Raw genomic sequence first — 16,688 nt, 5'->3', positions numbered from 1 at the left:
TCGACTTTAATCCTATCTGATGTGTAGTTGTGGACACTAACTACTTAATAATATGAATTTACAAGATTAGCATGTTACTGATTTTGAAGAAAGGTATGCCTCCTGTGGATAACTCGACTTTAATCCTATCTGATGTGTAGTTGTGGACACTAACTACTTAATAATATGAATTGAAAAGATTAGCATGTTACTGATTTTGAAGAAAGGTATGCCTCCTGTGGATAACTCGACTTTAATCCTATCTGATGTGTAGTTGTGGACACTAACTACTTAATAATATGAATTGAAAAGATTAGTATGTTACTGATTTTGAAGGAAGGTATGCCTCCTGTGGAGAACTCGACTTTAATCCTATCTGATGTGTAGTTGTGGACACTAACTGCTTAATAATCCGAATTGGGAAGGTAATTATAAATATCCGATTTTTGAAGAAAGGTATGCCTCCTGTGGATAACTCGACTTGAATCCCATCTGATGAGTAGTTGTGCACACGAACTATTTAATAATCTGAATTGCCAAGGAAGATATATCTGAATCTTATATACCTGATTTTTGAAGGAAGGTATGCCTCCTGTGGAGAACTCGACGGGCGCGCTATCCTCCTCTTGTACCTCCTCTCTGAGTGGCACTTTCACTTCATCCTTGCACGAAGGATGAGTATCCTCTGGCAGAGGGGTTCCGGGAAGATCCTCTTCCACAGTTGCCCCCCCTGTTGGTGGACCTTACACAGTTATCGTCTACTTCAGTAAGGTGAATAACGTTGAAAAACAAAGTTTATAACAGTACCCCTTAATAAATATTAATTCATAGTACAGAAAATATATAAAACTGAGCTTTTACGATACATTAAAAACAGTTTTTTTTTATTTAACAAACCATCGGGAGTTCTCAGTAAGGTGTAACCTTTTTTCATTTCATTAACGTAGTTTTAATAATTAACGCTCATTTATGTTTTAGGTTGCAATAAATTCCAACGTATAGTGTTGGTATTGGTTGTGTGAAAACATTGATTTCGTAAGGTTTGGTGTACAGTAATACTTGACGACATTTTATTATTTTGCTTGCCTATGCGAAATGAAATGCAGCCGGTGACAGCAAAACTGTTGTGTTGTATTCTAACATAGCAACTTTTTGTGTGTAAAGCTTTAAACATCTTTTCTTTGTTTAATATACACAAAATAAAGGAAGTAACCAGTAATATTCAATGAATGTAAACGTAGATTTTAAAAATTCTATATATTACATCTTCCGGTGATGATGACTCCTGGTACGGTTTAATCATTATAAAGCAGCATTTCAAGATTATTATGATGAATAAAATATTATGTAGTAGAATATTGTTTGGCGTTTTGAAAATTAATGGGAATATACTAAAAGGTTCGCATTTGAATTTTTAAAACTTATTAGGAAATCATATTACAGATGTTTTCACACTAAGTAACGCTGTGTCAGACTGTGTGGACACAATAAAATGTTTTTATGTTATAGTATAACGTTTTTATACCTGTGTGTTCAAAAATGAAATGATTTGAAAAGGCTTGAAATCTATAATAATTTCCTACACGGATTCCAAATTATTTTAAGACAAACATATTAATAGACTATTTTCCAGTCCGCTGTCTATTTTATCTTTCATTTGTCGGAGTGTCCTATATATACATTGTTTAACTAGTCACTAGTCTTAACTATGGATACAGAATTGATACCAGCAGGTTGGACGTACCGAACGCGTCTTGTAAGAAGGCATTGGTATACGGGTGTACTGAGCTCCGTGACCATCGTCTCTCCCAGACTTGGGAAGCTGAAAAATTTATTCGTTCTTAGAATATAATTGAATCATTCTTATAAAACGAATCGTTATATTTTTCAAGAGGTTGACGGGAGGTTTTACCGAAGTGGTGATGATGAGGAAGCCCGGCGATAGACGAGCGGGCTGCACGCCGGCGCTGGGAGGCCAGGACCTCGGGTTCGTATTCTCCCCTCAACTCAGCTTCCAGAATATCCCCGGCAGACTGCCGCCTCAGTCGGCTCGGGGGGATCTCAGGAGTAGATGACCGACCCTGGGTCAGGTGTCCGACTCTGCTCTCCTACCTCATCGTCTGTAAACAGGGCTCTCAGACATTCACTGTTAAGTTAGTGACTAAAAAATAAAACAGTGCAAAATATTTATTTTGCCCACAATTAAACTGGTTCTGTAATCGACAGGAGAGTGGAAATTTCGTAAACCTCGAGCTTCTGTAAGGTTGATCCTTTATGGAGGAGGCAGAAAAAGCAAACTCGAATCTTCTATGACTGAGAATATTAAATTGAACAGTAAAGAAAGTACAAATCTAATGTGGAAATCAGTTTCGTAAAAAATTAGAATTTTTGTATGAATGTTTTTGTCTGAGAAATGCACAGACAGGATAAGAAACGCGAGGTTGTAGTCTATTTACAGAAGCTTCACAGCCCGTACAGTAAGTAAGACATTGCTATCTTCTAGGTTAGACGTAACAACCGTGTAAAAATATTTCTAACTCAATAATATTCCTAAGATATCTTAGATGTTCATTCAATAGATAATTAAACTGAACCTGGTTAAGCCAGAGTATGCGGGAGGGAGACGGAGCTACCTCGTAATTTGCTCAACCAATCACAAGTCAGTATAATTAAAAAAAAGCACTGGATGCCAATTTTTGATACTCTAATGCTGTCTTAGTTGTTGAAGTTTATCTTTCCTTTGTTTATTTCTAAGTGTTCTCTTATTATCTTGGAATAAAACTACTTAATTTTTACAGTGAGTTTTACTTTGTCAAATTCTATTGGGTGTGTCATGTATTCTGCTATGACAATTTTTCATCACGGTGGTTTTAGGCCTAATATGTTGACAAACGCATATAAATATTGACCTGCTTATGTTCCTAACGCAGAATCAGCCGTAACTACATAACATTTCGTAGACATATAGACTGCCCTCAAACGCTACTTAGCTGTCAAACCCTCTTCGATCACCTATATTTGGTTTAAACAGTTTCAAAAACTATAAAACTTTATGAAAATGAAATTTGTCACACTGATTCTTTATGCGTATTAAGAAAGGATTATGGGATAATCAGCCCGTAAGAATGTTAAATATTAAATAGTAATTGTATGTTCGTGTTAGCTACCTAACTTTGACGAAGGTGCTGACCTATCACTCGTTACAATATCACTTAAGACACACACTATCTATTCCTAGATAGCTGAAATTTTCCACAGATGGTATTTAAGAGCCATAGCTGCAAAATCAGTAGTGATTACAAAATTTCCCTCTCTTAATTCGTTAAAAATCCCTCTTTCAATTCATGTATGTAAAATAATATGCCGTTTGTATTTTGGGAGATGTGTGGAAATTGGTTAACGTGTACAACCCAAGAAAGGTACGGGGTGTATGAGAACAAAATATTCCACTATAATACTATTCATGTTGGCCTAATGGTAGAAATTTATTTGGAGCGTACATATAAAAGCTGCGTACGCATAGAAGCTGAAAAACTGAACCATTCTCACTATTACTTTTTGAGAATTTATCTATTACTATTTAGTTATTTATTGTTCCGAAACTTAGGAAAGAAAAGATTATAGCAATGAGGGTTACAACTTATATAATGGCAGCCACATCTTTGGATAGGGGAGAATTGCGCATTCGACATTTCAACTAAACATTAAACTCGAAACATTACAGACACTCCAATGTGACTATGGAATTACTTGTTGGGGTTTGACATACCTAAAAAATCTTAATACTGTAATCATATGTCAAAAACATGTTATTCGGGTCATCGCACGGAAATACAAACATGCATTTTCTTATCCAATTTTTGCCTTCCTCGATTTTACCTCTAAGATATATATTCATGTAAGTAGATATGAACATGGCGGTCCTAGCGCACTTTTGGGACAGTCAGAAAATCAATGTAAAATACTGTTCATTGAACCATAAACGAATCTATAAATCATGAACTAAAAATAAACGAATCATAGCTGTTTGATTCTACTTTCTTAAGCTGAAACTTAGTCAAATATGCTTCGAAATGATCTCATATCTGCTTCGAATCAACGAAAATTCTGTTGTAAATATATTAAAATCTTGATGAACAATCTTGGAAAAGTTAAAGAAAAAATTATTGAAAAAATAGTATAAAGAATTTAAATTGCCTCCTACAAACCAATATAGTAATAAAAGTACTATTTTGTCCTATAACTATACTATTTTTTCAATAATTTTAAGTCTTAGTTTACAGATTTTTCTATAATAAATAGAAGAATCTATCACTGTTTCACCAGAAATTGTGCTGATTTTCTGTCAAATTCAAGTAAAAAGCATTACTTTTTCAAATTCATAGTTAAGAAATTTTTCCCTATTTAAATGGAGAGGAAAAAGGTATCATGCCCCTACTGCAAAAAAAGACATTTTTGAACACCATTATGATCGACATTATAATTCTAAAATTCATCTGAAAAATAAAGATATTTATGAAAAAAGAACTAAATTATTTGAGGAATTGGGCTAAAGAAAATCAAATTGTCGATCATGAAAAGATGTACAATATAGAAAAATTACGAGAATTAAAGAAAAACTTTAAGGAAGATAAAAAAGATCTAAATCTATTTAAAGATGAAAAAATTCAATCAATCGCTGAAAAAATTGTCCATAGAAACAAACGATAAAACTAAGTCTGAAATGATCGAAGAAATTGACAAAACTCTTAACGAAAACCCTAAAAATATCATTGATGTAGAAGTGTTATCCTCAATACACGGTCTTTTCAAGCAATACATTTTAACAAACTTAAACGATAATTCCATGTCAATTTACAAATATCTATCAATTATGAGGCCAGAAATTAAAAGTTTAATAGAAAAATTTCAAGAGAATGTTAAAAATATGAAAGGATATCTCTCTTTGGAATGTGAATATGAACGAACTTTAGTAAACGGTGAACCACAAACTTGCCCAATGTATTTTACTATAAAAGCAGACGAAATATTTGATGTAAACGACTTTATTTCTAAACAATTTAATAAATTAACACATCGTGAACAAACAAATCATCCAAATAAGGGTTCTGGATGGACATTTAAAAGCTGCAAACAACTAGTTTTGAGCCTTAATAAACACGAAATGATGAACGCAGGATCATATATCGATTTGCCAAAGAAAATCAAAGATAAGAAAGCTTGTATAAATATCAAAAATAAAGATGATTATTGCTTTATTTATTCTATCCGATGCGCTATTGAAAAACCTGAAAGAGACTGCGAAAGATCAAAACAATATGAAAAATTTGTAAATGACGAGATATTTTCAGGTTTCGAGTATCCAATGTCCTTAAAAGATATACAATTATTTGAAAAACGAAGTCACAATTCCAAGTACAAATATCCAAAAATGTCTATAAATATCTACAGTTATGATGAGAAACTCAATATTGTTCCATTACAAATTTCTGAAAAATACGACGCTGAGTTAAACATTGACTTTATTGTATGTTAAACAAGAAGACAAATCTCATTATGTTTTGATAACCGATTTAAATAAGCTCGTGAGTTCTCAGTTATCTAAACACGAACATAAAAAATTGCTATGTAGAAGATGTTTAAGCCATTTCTACAAATCTGGAGATTTAGCAGAGCATTTGGAAATTTGCAAACAACATGAAGTTTGTAAGCCAATTATGCCGTTTCCAGGTCAAACAACAACATTTTACTAATTATCAAAAGAAATTTTCTCATCCTTACGTTATTTATATGGATTTTGAAAGCATATTAGAGAAGATTCCCACATGCAAAAACAATCCGCAAAAATCGACTACAACGAAGATTCAGAAGCATATTCCTTATGGTTTTACTCTATATTTAGTGTCAAATGTGACGAATCGCATGTATAAACCGATATGTTATCGAGCCGAAAATGAAGACGATTTGCCTAATGTTCCTGCAAAATTGTTTGAAGAGCTCAATAAAATATCAAAATACATAGCTAAAAAGTATAATTCTAAGAACAAAAAACCTATGAAATTGACCGAAGAAGAAGAATTAGCGTACCAAAATTCCAGTCTTTGTCATATTTGTGAATGTGAGGGTTTTGATAATCAAACAAGAAAAAAAGTACGAGATCATTGTCATTTAACAGGTAAATTTCGAGGTGCTGCTCATTTATCTTGTAACTTGAATCTCAAATTTCCTCAAAATATTCCAGTTTTCTGTCACAATATGAGTAACTACGATACCCATTTGTACATAAAAGAATTGGCTAAACAATATGGAAAAATGTTGATTTGATCGCAAACGCCGATGAAAAATATATAAATTATTCAGTAAATTCAGGATATGGGTATGAGTTTGAAGATGATAAACCAAGAAAGTTCATCAAGTTTTCTTTCGTAGATACGTTCAGATTTATGGCATCGTCTATTGAAAAGTTAGCTAAAAACCTCAAAAAAGATGATTTCAAGCATACAAATCATTTTATACAGGATGGAAGAATATTGAATGAAATTTTAACAAGACTGCCAAATGATGAAGACGAGATTTTTAAAATATTGTCTGGAAAAGGCATATTTCCTTACGAATTTATCGATAGTATTGAAAAACTTGATTACACAGAAGACCTGAAAATTCAAGATTTCTATTCACTTTTGACAGACGAGAGCATATCTGAGAAAGATTATCAACACTATTTGAGCGTTTGGAACAAATTAAAAGAGAAAAATCTAGGAAATTACTCTGATCTCTATAACATCCAAGATATTGCTTGCTGATATATTCGAAAATTCCAGAAACATTTGCTTAAAATGTTATAAACTCGATCCGGCACACTATCTAACAGCTCCCAGTCTTGCATGGGACGCTATGTTAAAATTAACGAAGATAGAATTACAGTTAATTAGTGATTATAATATGTATTTGATGATTGAAAAAGGTATTCGCGGAGGCATTTCTCAATGTATTAAACGATATGTTAAAGCAAATAACAAATATTTGAAAGATTTTGATAAGACAAAGCCCGAAAACTATCTGTTGTACGTCGATGCAAACAACCTTTATGGGTATGGCCTCATGCAAAATTTACCATATGGCGATATCAAGTGGATGGATCCTAAAACGTATACAACAGCAGAATGGCAAGAAACAATTTTGGAACTCACTGGCGACGAAGATTATGGCTATATTCTTGAAGTCGATCTAGAATATCCAACAAATTTACACGAACATCACAAGGATTTACCTCTTGCTCCAGAACATTTTAAAAACAAACTTTGCACAACTCTACTGGATAAAACTGAATACGTTGTTCATTCGAGAAATTTGAAGTTCTATTTGGAACAAGGTATGATTTTGAAACATGTGAATAGGCATTTGATCAGAAGCCTTTTATGAAAAAGTACATTGATTTTAACACAAACATGAGAACCAAAGCTACAAGTGACTTCGAAAAGGACTTTTTTAAGCTGATGAACAACTCAGTTTTTGGAAAAAGTATGGAAAATGTGCGAAATAGATGTGATATCAAACTAGGAAATGAAGAATTTTCAATGAAACAGGCCAAGAAAACGAACTTCAAATGCTTTAATATCTTTGACGACAACTGTATAGCGAGTCACATGTACAAACAAAAGGTTAAATTTAACAAACCGATCTACATAGGATTTTCAGTTCTTGACCTATCAAAATTGTTAATGTACGAGTTTTATTACGATAAATTAAAGAAGTTTGATCCAGATTTGAATCTGTGTTACATGGATACAGACAGTTATTTTCTAGAATTGAAACGAGATCCTTTTAAAATTATTAAAGAAAATATAGATGACTTTGATACAAGTGATTATCCAAAAGATCACGAATGTTTCACTACTAAAAATAAGAAGGTAATAGGGAAATTCAAAGATGAGTTAAATAGCGAAGTTTTAGAAGAATTTTGTGGATTGAGATCGAAAATGTACTCGTACAAATATCTAGACAAAAATCCAGTAAGATGCAAAGGGATTAAGAGAAGCGTTGTAAATAAAACAATAAATATCGAAAACTTGAAGAGATGTTTGTTCGAAGATAAAGAAGAATTTAGGGAGATGACAGTAATCAAAAGCTACAAACATGAGTTGTACACCGTCACTATAAACAAGTTAGCACTGAACGCTAAAGATGATAAGAGAATTGTCCTAGAAAATAAGATCGATACAGTACCTTATGGCTATAAAAATGAAGCAAAATCTGATATATTAGATGAGTTAAATAAACTTGGAAACTTTGACATGTAAATGGAAGATGATTTGATTCACTGCCACAAATGCAAGAAAAAAACGAAAAATATAGATTCTAAAATCGTTCAAACTCAAAACGGGTTGTATAGAATTGCTGCAAAATGTTCCAAATGTAAGACAAATAAGAGTCAATTTATAAAGAATCCAAATGAAAAACAAGTAAAGAAAGAATTAAAGAATAAAGAAGAAATAGAGATTGAAGCTAGAGAAATTCATGTACCAGTACGAAAAAAGTTTAAAAAGAGAAAAATTATTACACTAGGAATTGACGATTTATGGGGCAGCAGATTTAGTTATAATGTCTAATTATTCAGATCAAAAATTATGGATTCAAGTATATGTTAAATGTTATTGATACTTTCTCAAAATATGCTTGGTCAAGAGCTATCAAAAGAAAAAACGGCAAGGATGTTTCAAAAGCTTTCGAAGATATAGTAAAAGATGCCATTAAGGATCAATCACAAACCTCCAAACCTACTTCATACAGATAAGGGTTTAGAGTTTAAAAATAAAGAATTTAATGATGTTTTGAGAAAATACGACCAAGATTTATCATACTGAAAACGAAGAGAAATCAAGTATTGTAGAGAGATATAACAGAACTCAAAATGAGAGAATGAAAGTAATTTTTGAGATTAATAAAAACTTTAAATGGATCGATATATTCTTCAAAAAATAGTCACAAATTACAATGATACGGTTCACAGCACAATCAAAATGAAGCCCAAAGACGTAGATAAGGATGCAGAAAAGGAGTTTTTAGAGACCGTTTTCAAGTATGTTCCACCTGAAATTCACACGAAAACTAAATTTAAAGTCGATGATCATGTAAGAATTGTTAGTAAAAAACAAACATTTTCAAACAAATATAAGAACAATTGGTCAAGAGAAATCTTTGTGATTTATCAAATTAATAACACAGATCCTGTAACTTATAGTATAAAAGATTTAAATAATGAAGAAATAACCGGAAAGTTTTATGAATATGAATTGAGAAAGTCAAAGCTGTAATTTTTTCTATATAAATGGAGGCTGAAAAGAAATGTACAAAGTGTCAAGAATTTAAAGATTTATCAAAGTTTTATCATGATAAGACTAGAAAAGACGGATTATACTGTTATTGTAAGGATTGTAATAAAAAAATATGAAAGAGAATTATACGATAAAATAGAAAAATTAACGTTAGAAGAGAAAAAATGTTGTATTTGTAAAGAAATTAAGGATATTTCCAAATTTTGTGATTGGCATTATAGTAAAGATAAAAAGAAGGCTTTTTGTAGAGATTGTGCTAGAAGAATTTTCCGAGAAAGTCAAAATAAACCGACTCATTGCGAATGTGGAAGAACTCTTCAATGGTTACCTAGTCTTAAAAGACATTTACAAACAAAATATCATAATTCGAATGTTTAGTAAAATTTAGAAACATTTTCAACGTGCAATTTAGATATTCTATAAATCAGTCGAGATTCTGCCATATTTGTAGTAAAATGATTTCCGTTGTATAAAATATTCAAAGATTCTTTCATTTGGTTATACAGATTGATAGAATTTGGTTCGTCATCAATGAACAAAATCTCTAATTCAGGATAATTTATTTTTAGATGTTTTAATCGGTTTGGTATTTCTCGTTTCTGAGCTCTGATAACGTAATAAGGCCATTCCCACATGTGATTCTTCTTAATTAATACAAAAACATGGTGTTTTTTCTTATCAAAATCTTTACAAACAAGATCTGGTTTCATTAAGTCAATTTTTACACTTTGTTTTGCAATTATTTCCGTTTTGATTTCATCTTTAATTTTCAAGTGTTTAACTTCATCCTCTAAATATTTAATCTTGTTTTCAAGTTTGTACTCACCAAATTTTCTAATGGAGGGTAAAACCTCTTTTGTAACCCACTTTTGAAAGGTTTTTGCTTCTAATTTATTAGATCTTAGTATTAAAGAATAAAATCCAGATTCATTAATGAAAATAGTGTCAGGATGAAGATTTTGAAAGGGTCTATGGCATAGACTCTTGTAATTTATATATTTAAAGGCTATTTTCTCGTCATTATCAATATTATTTATGATAGCTTGTCTAGTATTTTCATATTGTAAAATTTCTGCAACATCTTTAGCCTTAAACCAGATCACATTGTTTTCGTCTACAATCGTTAAGATATTCGTGTTATCGAATGTAAGTTGATTATTTCTTAGATCTATGACTGACTCCATTTAGATAGAAAAAAATTTAACAAGCAATTATTATTTTGAGTTTAAAGGTCGAAAATAGTGTCTGGATGTAATTTTTGTAAGAGTCGCGATTCGATACCCTTGTCAGAATCTATGTTTTCAAAGCTTTTTTTGTATTTTTCTTTAACATGATCTATGATAGCTTGTCTCGTATTTTTAAATTCCAATATTTCTGCAACATCTTTAGCCTTAAACCAAATTTCATTATTTTCGTCAACAATCGTGCAAATGTCTTTATTATTGAAGGTAAGTTGATTATTGAGTAGATCCACAACAGACTCCATTTAGATAGAAACATTTTTAACTAGTAATTTTTTATTTCAGTATAAAGTCCAGATTCATTGATAAAAACAGGGTCAGGATGAAGATTGTTAAGGGGTCTATGGGATAGACTCCTGTAATTTATACATTCAAAAGTTGTTTTCTTGAAAATTTGAAGGTAAGCTATTCAATAGCTCCCCTTGATTCATGTCCGTTGCTTCAACAATCTTAAATATATTGTTGTTTTACTCTCATTATTTAATAAATTTCCCTCAGAGTCTTGTATAGTTAGAACAATTTTTTGAATTCTTTTAATATTTTTTCTAATTGGAATATAATCAATTTCATTCGGTTTTTCACTAATTTTTGATCCATAAGCAACATTTGGAAAGAAAGTGTACAAAATTTCCGATTCTTTGTGAAGATGTTCGGTATGATTTTCAAAACTAGGTTCAAAGAGATTACAATGTACTTCAATTACATCGAACGGTCTAAATTTTGGCGTTTTATTTCCTAAATATACCTGATTTGGCTCAATAGTTTCTTGAACAAACCCTAATAAATCTACAATAATTGCTGAAAACATTATTCTTACTGGTGATTTTATTTGAATTTTATTAGAGAGATAATTTTTTTGCATTTCAAACTTGTTTTCGTCAAAGTTTAAAGATTTATCTGATTGTTTGAATGTTTTCAGATAATTTTTAAGGGAATTTTTTATTTGATCGAAAGTGTAATATCCTTTGTTTAAACCATAATATTTTGTTATGTTCTTCTCACTAAATCCTATACAATAAGGAGAACTTTCACTAATATTTATTACAAAATTGTCAGAATAAAAACCGCTTAAACCGATAAAATAATTTGATTCTTCCTCTAAATGAATAGGATGTTCCAAGTTTAAAACTAATTTAGAGCTTTCTGAAGTCAACTTGAACAGCTTCATTTTAGTTATTTAAATGGAGAAATTTTTAAAGCAAAAAGATCAGATAAAACTTCAAACGTTTGAAGAAAATAAGAAAGATCAACCAATCAGATTGTTAATTGTTGGTTCAAGTGGATGTGGAAAAAACAACTTTATTATTGAATTTTATCTACAATAGGTTGATTCCTTATTCCAATTTGTATGTTTTTAGTAAATCTTTAGAACAAGACGCCTATAAAAAATTACAAGAAAGATTTGAAAATATTGAGAAAAACTTAAACAAAAAAATATCACATTTTTATAATGCTTCCGAGGACATAGTTCACTTAAGCGAATGTAAACCAAATTCTTTAATCGTTTTCGATGATTGTATTTTAGAAAATCAAGACGTTATTAAGGAATATTTCGTAATGTCTCGTCACAAAAACATATCTTGTATCTATCTTTCCCAATGCTTTTCAAAGGTTGATAAACAAGTTATAAGAAATAATCTGAATATGTTGTGTGTTTTTAAGCAAGACGATCACTATTCGAGAAAGATTTACAACAATTATGTGGGATCTGATATGAGTTTTAACCACTTTAATGAATTATGTGATAAAATTTGGAAAGAAGACTATGGATTTTTAACTATTAATCTAACTTTGAAGCCTAAAAATGGTAAATATTTGAATAAATTTTCTAATATAAATGCTGCTTAGTGGTCTGACAAATTTACTCGATAAAATATTTGCTACAATTATTTTTACATTATCTTTACTTTTTATTTACATTATGAAAACAAACTGAAAAACGGTAAATCTGTTCACGTTTTCACGTTCACGTTCATGTTTCACGTTCATGTTTCACGTTCATGTTTCACGTTAGTGTTTACGTTTCACGTTCATGTTTTACGTTCGTGTTTACGTTTCACGTTCGTGTTTCACGTTCGTGTTTCACGTTCGTGTTTCACGTTCGTGTTTCACGTTCATGTTTTACGTTTCGTGTTCACGTTTTTACGTTCCACGTTCACGTTATACGTTCCACGTTCACGTTTCAAAATTTTTCTAATTAAATGGTGAACGTAACTTCTGAAGAAGCGAAAAAACTTGATCAAATCGAAAAGAAATTAATCAAAGAATTTAAAGAACAGATTCGAATTGATGAAAAAGAACAAGAATTTATTCAAAAAATCAATCAACCTGTAACTTCTGCAATAAAAAACGTTGAGGGAAAATTGAAAATGTTTTAAGTGATAATCAAAATTTGATGAATTTGGTTCCAGTTGTACGACAATTTGCCGATATTTCAATTCCAGAATCTGAGTTTGAATTGCCAAAATTACCATCGTCAACACCATTTAGACCTAGAAATCATTGAAGACTCTACCATAGTTGAACCAATAAGTCCTGGAACAACGGATATAATAATTGGTGAAATTGGTAAAAAATTTCTTCCTAGAGCAAAGGATGATAAATTTGGTTTTGTATTGGGACAGAAAAAAGAAAAGTTTTATGATTGGAAATTTGCCCGTGAATTTTGAGGCATAATGACATAGTTATTAATGAAAAAATGTTACGAAGGTACTCAGGGTTTATGGAGATTATTAACAGGCACTGATGTTCCAAAAGACGGTTTATATTCTGAAGAAGACTTGAAAAAGTATACAGAAATTTTTATGGAAATCTGATTCAATTTACAAAAATAATGATCCATCAACTAAGAAAACCAAAGTCAAGTAAAGGTAAAAAATATCTCAATTTGATTAAACCAATTTGGGAAAAACGAATCGAAGGATCAGGTGTGAGAAAATACAGTGATAATAAGATTGAATACAGATATATCGACGATTTGACAAAACTCGATGGAATTATTAATTATATTTTATGCTCAAGAGAAGGCTGGAAATAACAATTTTTTGAATGAAAAGAAAGCAATTAAAGATTTTATTTCGAACAAAACTTGACGAAATGATTGAAAAACCTGATGGAATTAAATATTTAAAAACGAATTTTGCCGGCAATAAGTTCATCTATGATTGAGGGTAGTGGAGCTTTTGAATGATTTTATCAACAATTTACCTTTTGAATTACACGTACCAACTTATCAGTATCTGGGGCCTGGCACAAAACTCGAAAAAAGACTAAAAAGAGGAGATCCTGGTATAAATAAATTAGATCAAGCTGCTATGGAACACGATATTTTTTATGCAAAACATAGAGACACAAATTCCAGACATATAGCAGATAAAGTTTTGCAAGATAAAGCAATGGATAGATTTTTATCAAAAGATGCTAGTTTAGGTGAAAGATTTGTTGCGCTTCCAACAGCTGGAGCAATGTTTTTGAAGAGAAAACTAGGAATGGGAATCGAAGAGAACTTGAAATTTTAACTATATAAATGGAGGTGAACGTAAACTTCAGCAAAAATCAGAAAGAAAAAATAAAATCCGCTTTTAAGAAGAAAATACCCGTTAGTATTCAATTTAAAATAGATCAACTAAAAAATGGCGAAGATAAGATATTTTTAACAAATAGATAATACAATAAACTCGAAAAACATAAGAAAAACAATAAAGGAACCAGAATATAATTTTCTTATAATCAGTTGAAAGAACTTAAAAATGGTGGACTTTTGAAAGATTTATTAGATTTTGGAGAAAATATTCCAGTTGTTAAAAATGTTGTTCCTTATGTTCGTAAAGCTGCTCCAATCGTTAAAAAAGATGTGATTCCTATTGTTCGAAACATTTTAAATTGGTTAGATAAAGAGTTGGAAGATGTTACAGGATCTGGATTAGATGAAAAAACTTTGAATTACGTGAAATCAAACATTGAAAAAAAAAAAACCTTTAACATTCGGGGAATTGGAAGAAATCTGCAAAAATATTAAACATTTTAGAGGAATCTTCATGAGAGATACATTACCTGAAAAAGTTAAGAAATTTGAATGTGGAATTGTGAATTTAGACTCGATTATGGGAAGTGGAACGCATTGGATTTGTTTATTATAAAAATGATAAGAATGCATGTTATTTTGATTCGTATGGAAGAATTGAGGACAAACCACCTATAGAATTGATTAAATATTTGAAAAAATCAAGCGTCTACTACAATGATTCTCAGATTCAAGACTATAAAAGATCCCCCAATTTGTGGTCATTTATGTGTTTTTGTGTTGAATGAACTGAGTGATGGTAAAGATTTTAAAGAAGTTGTTAACAAATTATTACTTAATAAATATGGATTCACAAAATATTTTTGACGTATTTGGAACACAAATTATTCAAAATGTAGATAATAGTTTCAATTTTGATAGTTTGAGAAATGAGTTTGAAAACAAGTTAGAAAATTTATTACAAAACCTTCCAGATTCAGATATGTTTGCTGTCGAGATTGAAGATTTTAAAGCAGAATATGATAACAAACTTGCAAATTTCATGAGTTCAAGTGAAGTTGCTGATAAAATAAAAACATTGAAAAAAGAATTTGAAGATGGTGCAAAAAAAATATTTACCAATTTAATGTCTCATATCGAAAAAGCTGATAAAATTACTGAAGCGATCAAAGTTGAAAAGAATTATGTTAGTTTGGCTAATAAAAAAGAATTGTCGGTGTTCGACCTGGTATTGACAAACATGATGTTGTTGTTAAAGAACAAATTTTAAAACCTCTAAACTTATCAGAAAACATCGATATTGTTGATTTACATGATCCGAATGTTAAAAATGCCTTAGATTTTAAAGGAAAAAGAATTAGCAGTGTTAGTAAAGGAATTAATCCATTTGATGTTGTTGTAATGATTCAATTAGAAGATCCTATTAAAATGTTTAATGAACTAAAACAAAATTATGAGAATCATAAACAGCATGTTAAAGATTTTACAACAGAAGTCTATGAAAAACTTGATGAAAGAAGTAAAAGATCAGTAGACGATGTTGGTGAAATTAATGAAAAACTTACTAAATTTAAAGAGTCTTTTGATAAGTTTAGTTTAGATGCTACGAAAACTTTTGAGAATATTGGTCATAAATTTGTCGAATACAATGATTCAAATGCTGATAAATTTAAAAAATTAGAAGAAAAACTTAATAAGTTCGAGGAAGATCTTACTGAAATAGGTATTCTCGTAGGGTTTTATGCATGATAAAATTTCCTTATATAAATGGCGCTCATATATTGTGTGAGATGTAAAGAAAAAACTGCAACAAACGATATAAAATATTACGAAAATATCAATGGAGTTAAAAGAATTTCTGGAAAATGTGCTGAATGTAACGCTAAAAAGAGCCAATTTATAAAAACTTGAAATTTTTTCTTAATAAATAGAGATGGCGGGACATTACAGTGCTTTCGATCTTTTTATAATGCAACACGAAAGAGATTTGAAAAAAGAACATTGGGATGATATTTCTCAAAAATATGAATTATCCGAAGATATGATGAGATTATACGTAAACAAATTGAATTGGTATAACATTGCAAAATATCAAAATCTGTCCCCAGAGTTCATTCAAGAAAATATACATTATCAATTAAAAGATCATATGTCTGTTCTTTGTCTCTATCAACACTTGAGTATAAAATTTTTGGATGAAAATAAAGATACAGTTGATTGGAACAATATTATAGATAGCGGTTACTATCCTGTGCAAATTTTATTGAAATATGTGACCGAGATCGCAAAATTTAAGGAAGAGAATCCCGAATATGACGAAGTAGATCATTAAAAAATGACTCTAATTTATATCTTTTCTTATAAAAACGTACATTAGATCGATGAAAAAATGATATCTTTCTTATACATGATGTTTAAAATTTCTAAATTTTCTCTTATTAAATGGCGGACTACAGAAAATATGCTAGTGATATTGAAAGGGCGGAGTTTAAAAATTTCTATCCAAGTAGTAAACAACATTTGAATGAACCAAATAAAAGAACTGAGTTTAATATTGATTTTGGAGATAACTTTTGCTCGTCTAACTTCCAGTTTTATATTTCTGGAACT

General features: G+C 30.5%; 1 long non-coding RNA gene across 1 annotated transcript; it reads right to left on the bottom strand.

The window, feature by feature from the left end:
• Positions 1 to 551: 551 nt before the first annotated feature.
• LOC124373027 lies at positions 552 to 2,014 on the bottom strand. The gene is made up of 3 exons (XR_006923393.1): positions 1,892 to 2,014; positions 1,724 to 1,801; positions 552 to 721 (listed from the first exon to the last, which is right to left on the bottom strand). It is a non-coding gene; the product is annotated as an uncharacterized LOC124373027 (long non-coding RNA).
• Positions 2,015 to 16,688: the final 14,674 nt, after the last annotated feature.

This window comes from Homalodisca vitripennis, unplaced genomic scaffold (assembly GCF_021130785.1).
Source record: "Homalodisca vitripennis isolate AUS2020 unplaced genomic scaffold, UT_GWSS_2.1 ScUCBcl_4676;HRSCAF=11002, whole genome shotgun sequence".
NCBI classification, from domain to species: Eukaryota; Metazoa; Arthropoda; class Insecta; order Hemiptera; family Cicadellidae; genus Homalodisca; species Homalodisca vitripennis.
Note: the sequence above shows the minus strand (reverse complement) of the source record. Positions and strands in the feature narration are given on the sequence as shown.